Raw genomic sequence first — 15,446 nt, forward strand, 5'->3', positions numbered from 1 at the left:
TCACTTTTGAAAGGAACAGAATTTATGGCTCAAATTATGATTTCAGAATATTAAACACAGACTGAACCAGTGCAATCTAGTTTCATTTCATGCCAGGTAGATGTTTTAGGAGAAAATGATCATATTTGGTTTCCTGAGAATTAGCCCCTTGTGGGGAAGTATCTGTGAGCTACTCAGCACCCTAGACATGAAGAAAGCAAACAGCATTAAAAAATGAGTAGATTTTACACATTTTTTGTATCCCCAATACTTAGTGCTGTGCCTGGCAGCATAGATGCTCAAAAATATTTGTTGGAGCAAAGAATGAATGAATGCATACCCATTTGTTATTCAAGTAACTTTCTGGTCATATTGCCTCTTTTTCCCTCTCAGTCACTTTTCCTAGAATTACCTCCCAGGTCTGCAGAACAAACAACTGAACAACAACAAAAACAAACCAGTTTTGCCTTTCTCTATTAATTCTTCTTTTCCTACCCTTGAACCTAAATCAACGTGATTTTTTTTATAGCCCATCTTTTTAGAACTTTGATTTTTACGTGAAATAATCACATAAACCAGAAGGATCTAAAGGGCTGGCTTGTTCACAGCAATGTTTGTCCTCTTTAGGTGATCCTCTTTATATTTTAAAAGGAAACTTTTAAATTCTGAAGCCAAAAGAATGAGAAACAAACTCAGATGTATTGTTGACATTTATCAGGGATGGTGGGAATGGGGGAGAGCTGTCCTCTCCTATTGCTCATGTGACGATAGCATTTTTGAGTTTTGGGGAAAGGCAGTGACAGCCTATCTATAATGAAAGAATTTGAGAATATCAGGTACTTGGTTTTGCAGTACCCCTTGTGACTAAAGTGTAGGCATGTGACACGGGCTCAACTGATCAGACATGCTCAACCTCACTTTAACTTCGAGTTAGGGAATTCAGGCAAAGAACAGAGGTATTGAAGAACCCATGTGGGTGGAAGGCTGCAGTGGAAGAGGCAACTCCTCGAGTTTCCAGGGCAGCAGTGGCCATGGGCAAAGGCAGTGTCCAGTGTTGAGCAGCTAGTGCCAGGGGTGATGGTGGAGGTTCAAGCTGTGGCATCAAGGGGTTAATGGTGGCAGCAATGGTATCTTTATAGGACTAGTTCTGTGGGACGATTGTGACTATGGTTTTAGGAGCTGTTCTTGTTCCTATTGTTTTTCCATATCTCAATCTGCAGCCCTGCTAGTGATTCCTCGAGTTATCTAATAACCTTTAAAACAAATTTAATTGATCAGAGTCAGTTTCTGTTGATTACAACTAAGAACCCATGCACCATTTCAAGGCCAGCAAGGGAAGTAAGATCCTGGCAGTATTACTGTGCTTGAGCTATTCTGGGGAATATAAGGAATATTGGTGTATTTGGAAAAGACTTTAGAAAGTCTATTTCAGAATCTTGGCTCTAACAATTCACCAGTAGTGTGATATTGTTGGGAAAATTCCTAAACCTTTATCTTCTCAAAAGCACAAATGGGAATAACAGTATCTATCTTGAAGGCCAGTGGTAAAGACTGAAATAAATATGTAATGTTTCCAGAACCATGCCTGGCATATGCTAGCCACTAGAGTTCTTTTTGTCCTTCCCATTTCATCATGTATGTAATCTACCTAAGCTCCCCCACATCACCAGAGTGGTCTGGCCTAGATAGTAAAAGATGTTAAAACAAAATGTATCTATAAATTGAAATTAACTGCATTTGTTTTTAAGAAGGCAAGTGGAAAACAAGCATGCATATGGGTCATTGGGTCACAAGCTAAACTTATCATTAGAAACATTTACCCATCACACATGTTCTAAGACATGGTATCATACAGTAGAATATCCAAAGATGAGGTCATACACATGATATTCTTTCCTTCACCTCAGAGGTGTTACTTCAGGTGTTTGAAGAAGCAAAATACAATGCTAACATTTGCTAGTTTGATTAGGAAAGTTTGTATTCTTAAAGGCTATCTAATTAGCAAGTTGAAGCAGCTAACATGAAGGCCCTGGACCATTGATCCAATGGCATGATTGTGGATCTCCTGGTATGGAGGAAAAGGTGTTTGTTTTGCTGTATTTTCTACATAATCCTGGTTACGCTGTCTTCAGAGACTAAACGAAAACGTAGAAGGTTGCAACACTCTCTGGTAAGCCAGGGTGCCACAGGGAAAGTCATCAACTCTTTCAGGGCCCCATTCTCCTCATTGACAAAATGGAGATTACGTTTTCTCTCTCTTGGGTTGTTGTGAGAATTAAATGAGATCATGCATGCATAGTTCTGAGCACAACGTCTGGTGCACTCTTTTTAAAATAGCTGTATTCACAGAGATGCTCCCTCCACTTTCAGTCTAATAAACTGCATACTCATAGAGGATTGGGCCGCATTATTTCTGAGCGACAGGTTTCTGCAGGGACGTGGGTTTGCCAGATCTACCAGCTGTCTTCACGTCCTTCCGTCCCCATGAGATTTCTGCACATTTTTCTTGCCCTTTTAATTGCTCCCCAGAGACAGGCTCCCTTAGGAAGGAATCAGGGTATAGGCGGATGCTCCATTAATTTTTCTGTTGGCATTTTACCACCAGTGGTGTGGATGACCCAGGGGGAGCCAGGAGAGGAGACAGCTAGACAGAGCCTGCAGGCCGCTATAGAGTTCTTTCACTAGCAGAACACTGTGAATGATAAACCTTTAAACAGTTGTGTGAATTATAGAGAAAGCTTCCAGTGAAGATAGTGATGTTGGATGAGTCTAGGGAATGGAAAAGAGGAAAAACAGGATGGTAAGAGCAAAAAAGTCAAGTGTTCCCCCATAAGTCTTTATTTCTTTCCTTTTAAAATCCTAATTTAAATATTTCTAAAAATTTTAAAGACTGTATAACATTACAGGATGTTTAATAAATGTAAAATTAGATAAATACATATCACTCAGATCTTTACCTAGACATATCATTCATTTTAAATTGTGCACATCTCATCCAGTTTTCATCCATATGGAAAACATATATGCATATTAGTAAAAAGGGTTCACTTTTTTTTTTTTGCTATTTTTATTTTTTAATTTTTTAAAACATCTTTATTGGAGTATAATTGCTTTACAATGGTGTGTTAGTTTCTGCTTTATAACACAGTGAATCAGTTATACATATACACATATCCCCACATCTCCTCCCTCTTGCATCTCCCTCCCTCCCTCCCTCCCTATCCCACCCGCCTAGGTGGTCACAAAGCACCAAGGTGACCTCCCTGTGCTATGCGGCCGCTTCCCACTAGCTATCTATTTTATATTTGGTAGTGTATATATGTCCATGCCACTCTCTCACTTCATCCCAGCTTACCCTTTCCCCTCCCTGTGTCCTCAAGTCCATTCTCTACATCTGCATCTTTATTCCTGTAAAAAGGGTTCACTTTTAATTCCATGTAACTCTATGTAATTTTCAATGCTGCCACATAGATCTTATTATCATTTATTTTAATGAAAGTGTTCATCAACTAAACACATTTCTATTATTTATATAATCAAATATCAATAGTTGGGACAATTTGATTGCTTTCATATATTTCTTATCACATTTAATACACAAAAGAACATCTTTGTTCTTTGACCATAGCATGTTTTGTCTTTTGGATAATTCCTTAAGATAAATCCCTCAGAATGATATTTGTCAACATAAGGGTAGGAATATTTTTAATCTATATCAAATATGACATGAAAAGATTATACTTATTTCCTACATGTTCAATTTTTCTTTGGAATGCCTTAAAAATTAAAAAAAAATCTTGCAAATCTCTAAAGTACTCTGGACTTTAGGTAAAGACATAGCAGGTATATAATATCTGTCTTATACAAAAGGAGAGGTTCTAATACAAAATATTTAAGTGATTTGCTTAAAGTGACACCTTCAAGCCATTCAGAGTAATGTTCCAGGACCTAAAACGAACTTCCATTAGTTTGAGATCAATTCATTTGCCTTGTCCCCAAAGACAACTTTGCAAGCAACTTAATTTCACTGCTCATAAGTCATCCAGAGGATGTTCAGTGCTGTCCTATCATGCACGGCAAGATCCAAAACATAATGTGGTGCTTATTCTGGAAATACTCTTAATGGAACATTGTGATAGGAAAACTCAACACTTTCTTCTTAGCTCCATAAAATATGAACTAACAAAGCCTAGAAAAATTATTCCAAAGATGACTGCTGTTTAGCTTCCTGCATCTGTTAGCCAATTCATATTTGTTTCTACTTCAAGTAACATTTTTCCTCTTGTCAATGCATTAACTTAAATTTGCAAAATGAGAGAAGCAATTTAAGAATTAATAAGAAAACATGTTTTTATTTGCCATGCTCCCAATTTGATCAATATCACAGAGATCATTTGAAATGAAACTGTTTCAGTCAACATCTTGCTTCCTATTATCTGATAGAGACATGCAAATTATTACAGATTTTAGTCCTTTGTGACCTCCAGCAGCTCCTCATGCTATGATTCGATTTTTTTAAAGCTTGCTGCAGAATTTTCAACAGGAGAGGAATATTCATCATTAAGATACAGACAGCCCTTTACAGAATTTCCTCTGCGTTATACGAACACTCTTCTGTCTCAGAAAGGTAGAATCTTTCAACTGGGCATGATTTGCGTCTGTAAAACCTTGCTAAGGATTTTTTATGACTTCAAATTTTGGGCAGTTTGTTATTAGTTTGTAGGTAAAGCCACAGCAAACTCTTGTGGAATATGAAAATTAGTTGGATTTAGGCTTCCGGAAAAGCATCGAGTACCCAGCTTCCCATGGATAGTTTTTACCTTGGGATAACAGAACAGTTCCCGTGTAAGAAAGAGAAGGGGTTGCTGACTGAGATTAGTTGGGTATAATGTTCTTCATGGGTATTTAAAGGATGATTTCTTGATCAAATCAGAACCTGTATTTTTATTCCCCCAAGTATTCTAGCCAAGATTTTGAAAAATGTTTCACCCAATCCCCATCCTTTGGTGGACACATACAGTACAGCAAGAAGCTCCGTGACATCTAGATTAAGAAACTGTCCTATGTGGTAACCCCTTGTGTTGCTCTTGGTGTGCTAGGGTAACAAATGGCCACCAAAGGTACCCAAGTCCCAAAACCTGTGAATATGTGAATTTACATGATGAAAGGGACTTTGCAGAGGTGATTTAAGTTAAGGAACTTGAACTGGTGAGATTATCCTGAATTGTCCAGGTTGACTCAATGTTATCATAAGGGCTCTTATAAGAGGGAAGGAGGAGGAACAGAATAGGACAGAGCATTTTGACAATGGAAGCAGAGATTAAAGTGCTGCAGCCACAAGCCAAGGTTTACTAGCAGCCTCTAGAAGCTGGAAGAGGCGAGGAATGGATTCTCCTCTTGAGTCTCCAGAAAGAATCAGCCCTTTCAACACCTTGATTGTACCTTCATAAGACTCTTTCTGGAATTATGATCTCTAGAAGTGTAATATAATAAATTTGTGTGCTTTTTAGCCATGAAGTTTGTAGTAATTTGTTACGGCAGCAGTAGGAAACTAATACAGTAGCTTTCCAAAGAGTTTGGTCAGTAACTCCGTGGTGCTCTCCCTTGCACTGCAAATCCAAATCCTCAAGTGGTTGCGTACCTTGGAAATTCTCTCAATGGATCTTTGTGAGCATCACTTGCTCTCAGAAATAGTAAAAATAATATGTTTTAAATTGTGTAGCACTATGCACTGTTTTCATTGTTGGGGAGGAAGTAATCAAGAAAAATTAAGAGTGCATACTCAAAAGTCAGGTGGCCAGTTTTCAAATCCCACCTATTCCATATATAGTTCCATAACCTGGGTAAGTTATTTAACTTTTCCATACCCCAGTTTTACTCATCTGTAAAACAGAGGTAATAATAATGACTGCTTGTTGTGAAGATTAAATGAGTCAATATCTATAAATTAATGAAGTAAATTAGTGCAGTAAAATAATTTAACCTAGCAGGCACTATATGTTTTGTTGTAACTGTTATTACATTTTATATTCTAGATCAGTATTAACCAAATTTCCATAATGCTATGAATTACCTAGGAGTAGCTGTTAGAAATACAAATTACTTAGTGATATTCCAGACTGGAAAATTATAATCTTTAAGACAAAGGTCTGGGAAGCTGTATATTTAATAAATACCCAAGTAATTCATATCATCGAGGAAGTTTGGGAAAATTGCTCTATAGGGTTGATGTTCATCCTTTGCTGCACATCAGTTACATCTTTGTCTTTAAAAAAGGTACACAGATGAGAGAAGCCAGTGACCCTCTTACTATAATGATTCATCAAAAACTTTGTTGAAAGTTATTAATTCCACAGCTCATTTCATTCATTCACTTATTAGTTCATCTATACATTTATATATGTTCTTTCATTTTCAAACATTTTCTGACCATCTCCTATACATCAGGCTCTGTAGTAAATGTGTGGGATGTAAAAATGAATAAAATAGTCTTGTCCTCAGGGAAGTTGCGAAGGGAAGTATACAGACAAAGCAATAGAGAATTACAATTCACTGCAGGATATAAAATGCCACAGGATGCTAAAGGATCACAGACAAAAGATGAAGAGATGAAGAGATAAAAGAGGGAAACATAGAAACAATTTGCTAGGCTTAAATGCAGATGGTGCTAAGTTATTTTCCAACTATTACATATTTGCTTGCTCATAACACATTTAAAATGTAAATATATCACCTCTCGTTTTGTAGGCTAGGAAACCAAGATGGGGCACATAGAGACTTGCCAGAGTTCACACAGAGAATCAAATGCTAGAGCTGGCATCGAAAACATATTCTAAGTTCAGAACTCTTTCCACTGTATCATGTTGCTTGTCATACAATTATTTCTTTAGGAAATGTGCCTAGCCTTTTAGGGTTAAGAGAAGGCCCAGCTATTCTTCACCTTTTAGAAGCATGGTAGTTTCTCCAGCACATAGTTTTGTATATAGTGTGAGCACAATAAATGCCACAAGAGTGAATGGAGTTAATATTCATTCACTCATTAAAAATCTTTATTGTACATCTATACTGTATTAGGTGTTAGGAGGTGAAAACATTGTGTCTTCATGGATTTATAGATATGGAAGAGAATGAAATTTGAGTAACAGTCAAATATGTTATTCTCTTCTAGACTAGGTTTTCTTTCTGAAGTTCTTCAATTCTTGTGATTTGTTGCAAACCATATTGAGAAGAAACTGTCAGCCTCTCTGTGGGGTACTCTCAGGCCAGGGAAACAGGTGAATCAGAAAAAATTAACCCCAGATAAAACATGGGGTTGCATAGCAGTGAGGTTGTATAGACCTTAATTATTTATCTTGCTAACTCTATTATTATCATTGTCTTCATGAAGTATTATGAGATTCATACACACTTGCCTTTTTTTCTATATTTCAGTCATTCATTTAACAAACATGAAGCACCTATCATATGCCAAGGCTTGGGCCTTATTCAAATCTGTTACTTCAAAAGCCTATCACAACACTTGACATATAAATACTATGATTACCATTCGTGCTGTTCAGTGATATTTGGTTTCCTGTCTCCTTCCAGGTGTGGAGTAGGCCTATACCAAATAATTAGTCCTCCAGAAGGCCAGCAGAAAAACTTAGTGATTAAGCAAGGCAAAGTTTCTTTGACCAGCTGCAGTTAGAGAAAACACTGTTTTAACATTGTGTCAGAAAGGAGAAATCAATGGAGAATTTTTACAGGGTTTTGGGGCCTGAGCTAGGTGATTTTAAGTTGTGTCTTGCAAAATGGGAATTAGTGGAGATCAGGAAATATTTATGACGTGATGGCTTTGCATGGTGGACACAACAAAGTGAAGGTCTTGAAGCCATTCTTGATAGTGGGATGTTAGTTTTGATCAATAAGTTACTTGATTAGCACGCATATCTCTCAGGGTCAAGTGTTTTCTGAAACAAGTAACACTGATTTTTGCTTGTTTTCTGTATTTAGTTAGGGATAGGAAATCACGCCTAAACATGTGAATAGGAAATTCAGTTTATTGCATTTCTCATACTGCATTTCAGACTCACGTTATGGGCCTTGTATTGGCCAATGAAACATGAGTCATGGTGACATGTGTCATTTCTGGGTAGAAGTTTTAAGAGACAATGTGGGCCTGACCATATTCTTTTCCCGTTCTACCACAGTGTCTGGCATGGTGTAGCCAGTGAATGCTTCATCAGCCTGAGTCTCAGAGGGGAGGTGACATGATAATGAACAGAGGTCCTAGTTATCCTGTCACCAACATGTAACTAGTGTAGGAAATAAACCTTTTTTTGGTCTGTTTGGAGTCAGTAATAGTGGTTATTTGTTCCTGCAGTAAGATCTAGTCTATTCAGAATAAAACAGAGTCTAGGTAAATATTTGGTTAATATTTAATATACAAATGAATGAATGAATGATTAATTCATTAAATCATCACTACATTAAACATGAACTCTTCTCAGGTTTTCCATTTATATCTCATACAGATGTGCTCCATTTAATAAAATTTGATGTATGGAAATTTGAACTTAAAACAAATAAGGCCATAATTATTTACAAAATAAAACATCCCTCCTCACTTGAATTTGTTTAAAATAATAAATCCTTGACCTTCCATTTACATGTTTATGATATAAAGCAAAGCACAATACATATACTTCTAGATTTTTCTCCTCTCCTGTCTTCACCAAGGATATGCTGCAAATCTCTTGAATAACTCCTCTTGTTTACAAGAAGGGTATTTTAAAGCCAAATAACTATGTAGCAACTTTTGCTGCTGTGTAGGACATGGTGTTTCCTAGCTCAATTCCATAGGTAGACTTTGGGGAGGGCAATTGGGGTAACTCATTCACAGAAGATTAAGCTCAGAATAAGGGAAACTCTTATCTTTCCTCTTCTGGAAAAGCAATCCTAACATTTATAAGACATTATAATATTAAAGAAAATTACTACCATAATTATGTACCTTGCTAATGTCTGTATAATTCTAGAATGAATTAATAGTAATACTGCACTTAAAGGTTGAGTGAAAATTCTGAGCATTATTCATGTCTCTGCCAACATTCTTTAGCTCTTCATGACATAACTAGTACAATAGTTTGTCATCTGTAATTGTTTGCTGAATAGCTAAGCATACCTCATAATGGAAAAGAAAAGCTAGAGGAAAAGGAAAGGAAAAGGAATAGTTTCAGTATCATCTTTTACTGTGCTTGGTACACACACTGTTTAGGAGTCTTGTGTGGGCCAATATGACTAAAAGAATGAGCTCACATGGGTTCATTTCTCTATAGTTCTGTATTTCTGGCTCTTAAAAATTATTACTGCATGAATTTAATTTAATTCTTGGTGTGAAATGGTCATCCAGTAAACCAAAGAATGCATCTATTATCCTCACAGCCCATTATGCCACTTTGTCCCACCGTGTCCCTCCAACATCATCTCCATGTTTAGCACCCACAAATCACACATTTTCACTAAAATATTTTGCTGCAGTAGTAAAGATAGTTGTTAAAGACCCTGAGAGAAATAGATCCTATACATTTATTGCATATAAAATGTGAGTTGCAGATTTTATTACAGCCGAAATAAGCTATACAAAAGTAAAGACTTCCTGTAATATTAACAGAGTAATGTCACGCATGCTTCTTGCATTAAAACCTTAAATACCCTTAAGAAACTTGCCGTATGGGAAATGTAAACTTAGTAAATTCACTGTAAGGAGCTTACCTCGTGCAGTACCCTCACATCCACGTTTAACCACACGACCGCACCCACATGAACTCTGTAAGATGTTGTAATTATCTTCTTTGCTTATAATTTGCTTTTAATTATACATAAAACAAAACCCATTTTGAGGCATATGAAGTCATGTAATCATGTAGGCACCACTGACCTGCTTTTCCCATATACTTCATTGATTTTGAATCAAATTAAAAGACAGATTAACTCAACTCATTTATTTAGCATCATTTTTTACAGGTAAGGGAACAGGTCCAGAGAGAGAATTAAAACCACAAAGAGAAAACCACAAAGAGGTTTTGTTATTTTAGTACTCCAGTATATTGGTTTTAAAAATATTTTTTGAGAAACTTTCGCCTCCTCCATACTCCTGACAGGGCAACTTGTTCAGAGGTAGTTACAGTTATATGCCAAATTATCATAGCAATTCTGAGATGAAATATTTAGTAATTTTTTTCCTGAACACTCAGTTATTTTGGATACAGTCCTCACCAGTGAAATTATCCACCACATTGTACACTGCCTCTCCATGCTATAGTCGATATCTATCCTTAAAATTGGACACATGGTCTTTTATACTTCGGAAGTATTTTTGTTTGTTTGCTTTGGTTTTCTTTCGTTTTTTGTTTTGTCTGGTGGACCCAAAGAGAGAGCTCAGATGCTCCCATAGCCCAAGTCTAGCTATAGGGTAAGCCCAATAAGCAGGATGTAGAGAACTATACATTCAAGCCCATCTCCCTCATGGAGATTTGACAGGATTTAAGCAGTGCTTTCACTAAAAAAGTTAGACAAGTATCCCTAAAAGGTAGAAAGACAAGGACTTGTGACTGCATCTGATCAATCTATTCCATTCCATCCCATTGTGTGATGATGATCATTCTATTTGAATCTTGGATTAGAGCACTGGGGAATACTTGTGTGATTTTTAAAAAAAGAGCACAGGAAACAAAAGAAAAATAAATTGTGCATCAAAGGACACAATCAACAGAGTGAAAAAGCAACTTATGGAGTGGGAAACAATATTTATAAATCATATATCTGGATAAGGGGTTAATGTTCAGAATATATATTTTAAAAACTCCTACCACTCAACAACAACAAAAATAATTAAGAAAGAAGCCAAAGGCCGGGCCCTGCTGCGCACGCGCACACTCGGACAGTTGGGGGTGTTAGTCCGGCTCTGGTGTGTGGCGTGTGACCCCGGCGCGACACTGGCACAGCCGCATCGTGGGGGCTCGCAGCGCACAGATACCGTGGGTGTAGGGCTGTGCAGGCGCGGATGGCGTTGTCCTGAAGAAGACCTTCAGCGATGCTCTAGCAGAGTGGATGGGCCCTCCTGGCTGAGCGGACAGGCCCTGCAGTCGGAGATATGTGTAACACACCAATTTACTATGACCTAGGAAAGGCTGCCAAGGATGTCTTCAACAGAGGATATGGATTTGGCATGGTCAAAATACATCTGAGAACCAAGTCATGTAGTGGAGTGGTATTTTCTACTTCTGGTCATGCTTACAATGATACAGGGAAAGCATCAGGCAACCTATAGACCAAATACAAGATTTGTAACTATGGACTGACCTTCACCCAAAAGTGGAACACAGACAGTACTCTTGGGACAGAAATGTCTTTGGAGAACAGAATAAGTTGGCTGAAGGGTCGAAACTGACTCTTGATACTATATTTATAGGGAACACAGGGAAGAAGAGTGGGAAATCGAAGGCCTCCTATAAACAGGATTGTTTCTGTCTTGGCAGTAATGTTGGTATCAATTTTTCTGGACCAACCATCTATGGCTGGGCTGTGTTGGCCTTTGAAGGTTGGCTTGCTGGCTATCAGATGAGTTTTGACACAGCCAAATCCAAACTGTCACAGAATAATTTTGCCCTGGGTTACAAGGCCACAGACTTCCAGCTGCACACACATGTGAACAATGGCACTGAATTTGGAAGATAGATCTACCAGAAGGTGAATGAGAAGACTGAAACATCAATAAACCTCTCGTGGACCGCCGGCAGTAACAACACACGTTTCGGCATCGCTGCTAAGTACAAGCTAGATTGTAGAACTTCTTTATCTGCTAAAGTGAATAATGCCACCCTGATTGGCTGCGTTATACTCAGCCCCTTCGATCAGGAGTAAAACTGACCCTGTCAGCTCTAATCCATGGAAAGACCTTCAATGCAGGAGGGCACAAGGTCGGGCTGGGATTTGAACTAGAAGCTTAATGTGGTTTTGTTTTGTTTTTTTGCACGCTCAGAGTAATTTTTTTTTTAATTTCTGCATGTCCATATCAAGTGAACTTTACTAGTAAACAATCATGATCCATTGCTATAAGAGGTGCCCGTGAATTCTGGAGTTCAAAGAGACCCCATAATTTTTTTATTTTACGCACAAATAACCTGTGTATGTTTGTTTATTTATTTATTTATTTATTTATTTTTATTTATTTATTAGTCATCCATTTTATACACATCAGTGTATACATGTCAATCCCAATCTCCCAATTCATCACACCACAACCCCCAAACCACACCGCTTTCCCCTCTTGGTGTCCATACGTTCTCTACATCTGTGTCTCAATTTCTGCCCTGCAAACTGGTCCATATGTACCATTTTTCTAGATTCCACATATATGCGTTAATATATGATATTTCTTTTTCTCTTTCTGACTTACTTCACTCTGTATGACATTCTCTAGATGCATTCACATCTCTACAAATGACCCAATTTCGTTCCTTTATATGGCTGAGTAATATTCCATTGTATATATGTACCACATCTTCTTTATCCATTCATCTGTTGATGGGCATTTAGGTTGCTTCCATGACCTGGTTATTGTAAGTAGTGCTACAGTGAACATTGGGGTGAATGTGTCTTTTTGAATTACGGTTTTCTCTGGGTATATGCCCAGGAGTGGGACTGCTGGGTCATATGGTAATTCTATTTTTAGTTCTTTAAGGAACTTCCATATTGTTCTCCATAGTGGCTGTATCAATTTACATTCTCACCAGCAGTGCAAGATGGTTCCCTTTTCTCCACACCCTCTCCAGCATTTGTTGTCTGTAGATTTTCTGATGATGCCTATTCTAACTGGTGTGAGGTGATACCTCATTGTAGTTTTGGTTTGCATTTCTCTAATTGAGCAACTTTCATGTGCTTTTTTGGCCATCTGTATGTCTTCTTTGGAGAAATGTCTATTTAGGTCTTCTGCCCATTTTTGGATTGGGTTGTTTGTTTTTTTAATATTGAGCTGCATGAGCTGTTTATATATTTTGGAGATTAATCCTTTGTATGATGATTCATTTGCAAACATTTTCTCCTATTCTGAGGGTTGTCTTCTCGTCTTGTTTATGGTTTCCTTTGCTGTGCAAAAGCTTTTAAGTTTCATTAGGTCCCATTTGTTTATTTTTGTTTTTATTTCCATTACTCTAGGAGGTGAATCAAAAAATATCTTGCTGGGCTTCCCTGGTGGCGCAGTGGTTGAGAGTCCGCCTGCCGATGCAGGGGATGCAGGTTCGTGCCCCGGTCTGGGAAGATCCCACATGCCGCGGAGCGGCTGGGCCCGTGAGCCATGGCCGCTGAGCCTGCGCGTCCGGAGCCTGTGCTCCGCAATGGGAGAGGCCACAACAGTGAGAGGCCCGCATACCGCAAAAAAAAAAAAAAAAAAATCTTGCTGTGATTTACGTCAAAGAGTATTCTTCCTATGTTTTCCTCTAAGAGTTTAATACTGCCTGGTCTTACATTTAGGTCTCTAATCCATTTTAAGTTTATTTTTATGTATGGTGTTAGGGAGTGTCCTAATTTCATTCTTTTACATGTAGCTGTCCAGTTTTCCCAGCACCACTTATTGAAGAGGATGTCTTTTCTCCACTATATATCCATGCATCCTTTGTCATAGATTAGTTGACCATAGGTGCATGGGTTTATCTCTGGGCTTTCTATCCTGTTCCATTGATCTATATTTCTGTTTTTGTGCCAGTACCATATTGTATGGATTACTGTAGCTTTGTAGTATAGTCCGAAGTCAGGGAGTCTGATTCCTCCAGCTCTGTTTTTTTCCCTCAAGACTGCTTTGGCTATTTGGGGTCTTTTGTGTCTCCATACAAATTTTAATATTTTTTGTTCTAGTTCTGTAAAAAATGCCATTGGTAATTTGATAGGGATTGCATTGAATCTGTAGATTGCTTTGGGTAGTATAGTCATTTTCCCAGTATTGATTCTTTCAACCCAAGAACATGGTATATCTCTCCATCTGTTGGTATCACCTTTAATTTCTTTCATCGGTATCTTATTCTTTTCTGCATACAGGTCTTTTGTCTCCCTAGGTAGCACTGGATTGTATTCTGAACGGCTACTGCAACCTTCATGTACCGTTCTACATTCAGATCCTGTGCCTCCTCAAGTAAAGAAAATCCCCTTGCCATTTCCTGCATCGTGAATCTCTTCACCTCTTCAGTTACTTCTTCCTCTTGTCTCTCTTCATCCTTCTCTGGGGCTCCACTTCCATCAGGTCTTCATTAGTAAGCTCCTCGTGTTGCACAGCAAGGAGTTCAATGAAGTCGTCCTCTTGCAGATCTAGCTTGAAATAAAGATACTATACCACTGTACTCTATACCGTACTGTACAGTAAAGTACACAAAAGCACAACCACTTGTACAGGATGCATGCACATGACAATGTATGCCAGACACGTGAACTACTTTATGTGATTGGACATGCAAAGGCACGTTTGCATCTTTGAAAGTTTGTGACTTGAAGGTTCATATGTAGGGGACTTACTGTATTATTCAGGCTTAAAAAAGAAAGAAATCCTGTCACATGCTACGACATAGATGAACCTTGAGGACAGTATGCTTAGTGAAATAAGTTAATCACAAAAGACAAATACTGTGTGATTCTACTTACATGAGGTACCTAGAGTAGTCAAAATCCAACAGAGAAAGTAGAATGGTGGTTGCCAGGGGCTGGGCAGAGGAAAGAATGGGGAGTTTTTTTAAATAGTTATAGTGTTTCAGTTTTGCAAGATGAAGAGTTCTGGACACTGCACAGCAATATGAATGTACTGTACTTAATGCTACTGCATTGTATACTTAAAAATGGTTAAGATGGCAAATTGTATTTTACCCCAATGTTACCACAATTAAAAACAAAAACTAAAAGAAACAACAGAAAATAAGTTGGTGAAACCATAAGTTCTTTGGATAATCAGTCTGATAGGTTTTCCCCTTTTAGCCTTCATTTTTTTGAATTTGGAGCTTGAGCTTAATTTCATATAGTTACTTGGCATTAAATGAGCCCTCTCCGCATAATGTGTAGTCCAGTACTACTAAGGCACCTGAAAAGAGATTAGTTATCCTTAAACCAAACAATATTCCAAAGAAAGCTCTACCTTCACCAAGCTATTCTGTGAAGATTGATGGATTTCCATATATTAGTTTTCTATGCTATGTAACAAATTGTCACAGACTTGGTGACTTAGAACAATATGCATTTATTATCTCAAAGATTCTCTGGGTGAAGTATCTGGGCACAGCTTAGTTGGGTCCTCTGCAAGGCTGCAATCAAGATACAAGCCAGGACTGTGTTCTCATTTGGAGGATCGATGGGGAAAGATGAACTTCTAAGATCACTCAGGTTGCTGGCAGAATTCATTTCCTTGTGACCATACAGCTCATATAAGCTTGATCCTTCAAAGTCAGTAA

The 15,446-nt window shown here is 37.9% G+C and overlaps 1 pseudogene across 1 annotated transcript; it reads left to right on the forward strand.

The window, feature by feature from the left end:
* Positions 1 to 11,060: 11,060 nt before the first annotated feature.
* LOC309804522 (non-selective voltage-gated ion channel VDAC3-like) lies at positions 11,061 to 12,394 on the forward strand (annotated as a pseudogene). Its single transcript has one exon. The product of its transcript is annotated as a non-selective voltage-gated ion channel VDAC3-like (transcript).
* The last annotated feature ends 3,052 nt before the right edge of the window (positions 12,395 to 15,446 follow it).

The sequence above is a fragment of the Mesoplodon mirus genome, assembly GCF_964341445.2.
Source record: "Mesoplodon mirus genome assembly, chromosome: 1".
In the NCBI taxonomy this organism is placed as follows: domain Eukaryota; kingdom Metazoa; phylum Chordata; class Mammalia; order Artiodactyla; family Ziphiidae; genus Mesoplodon; species Mesoplodon mirus.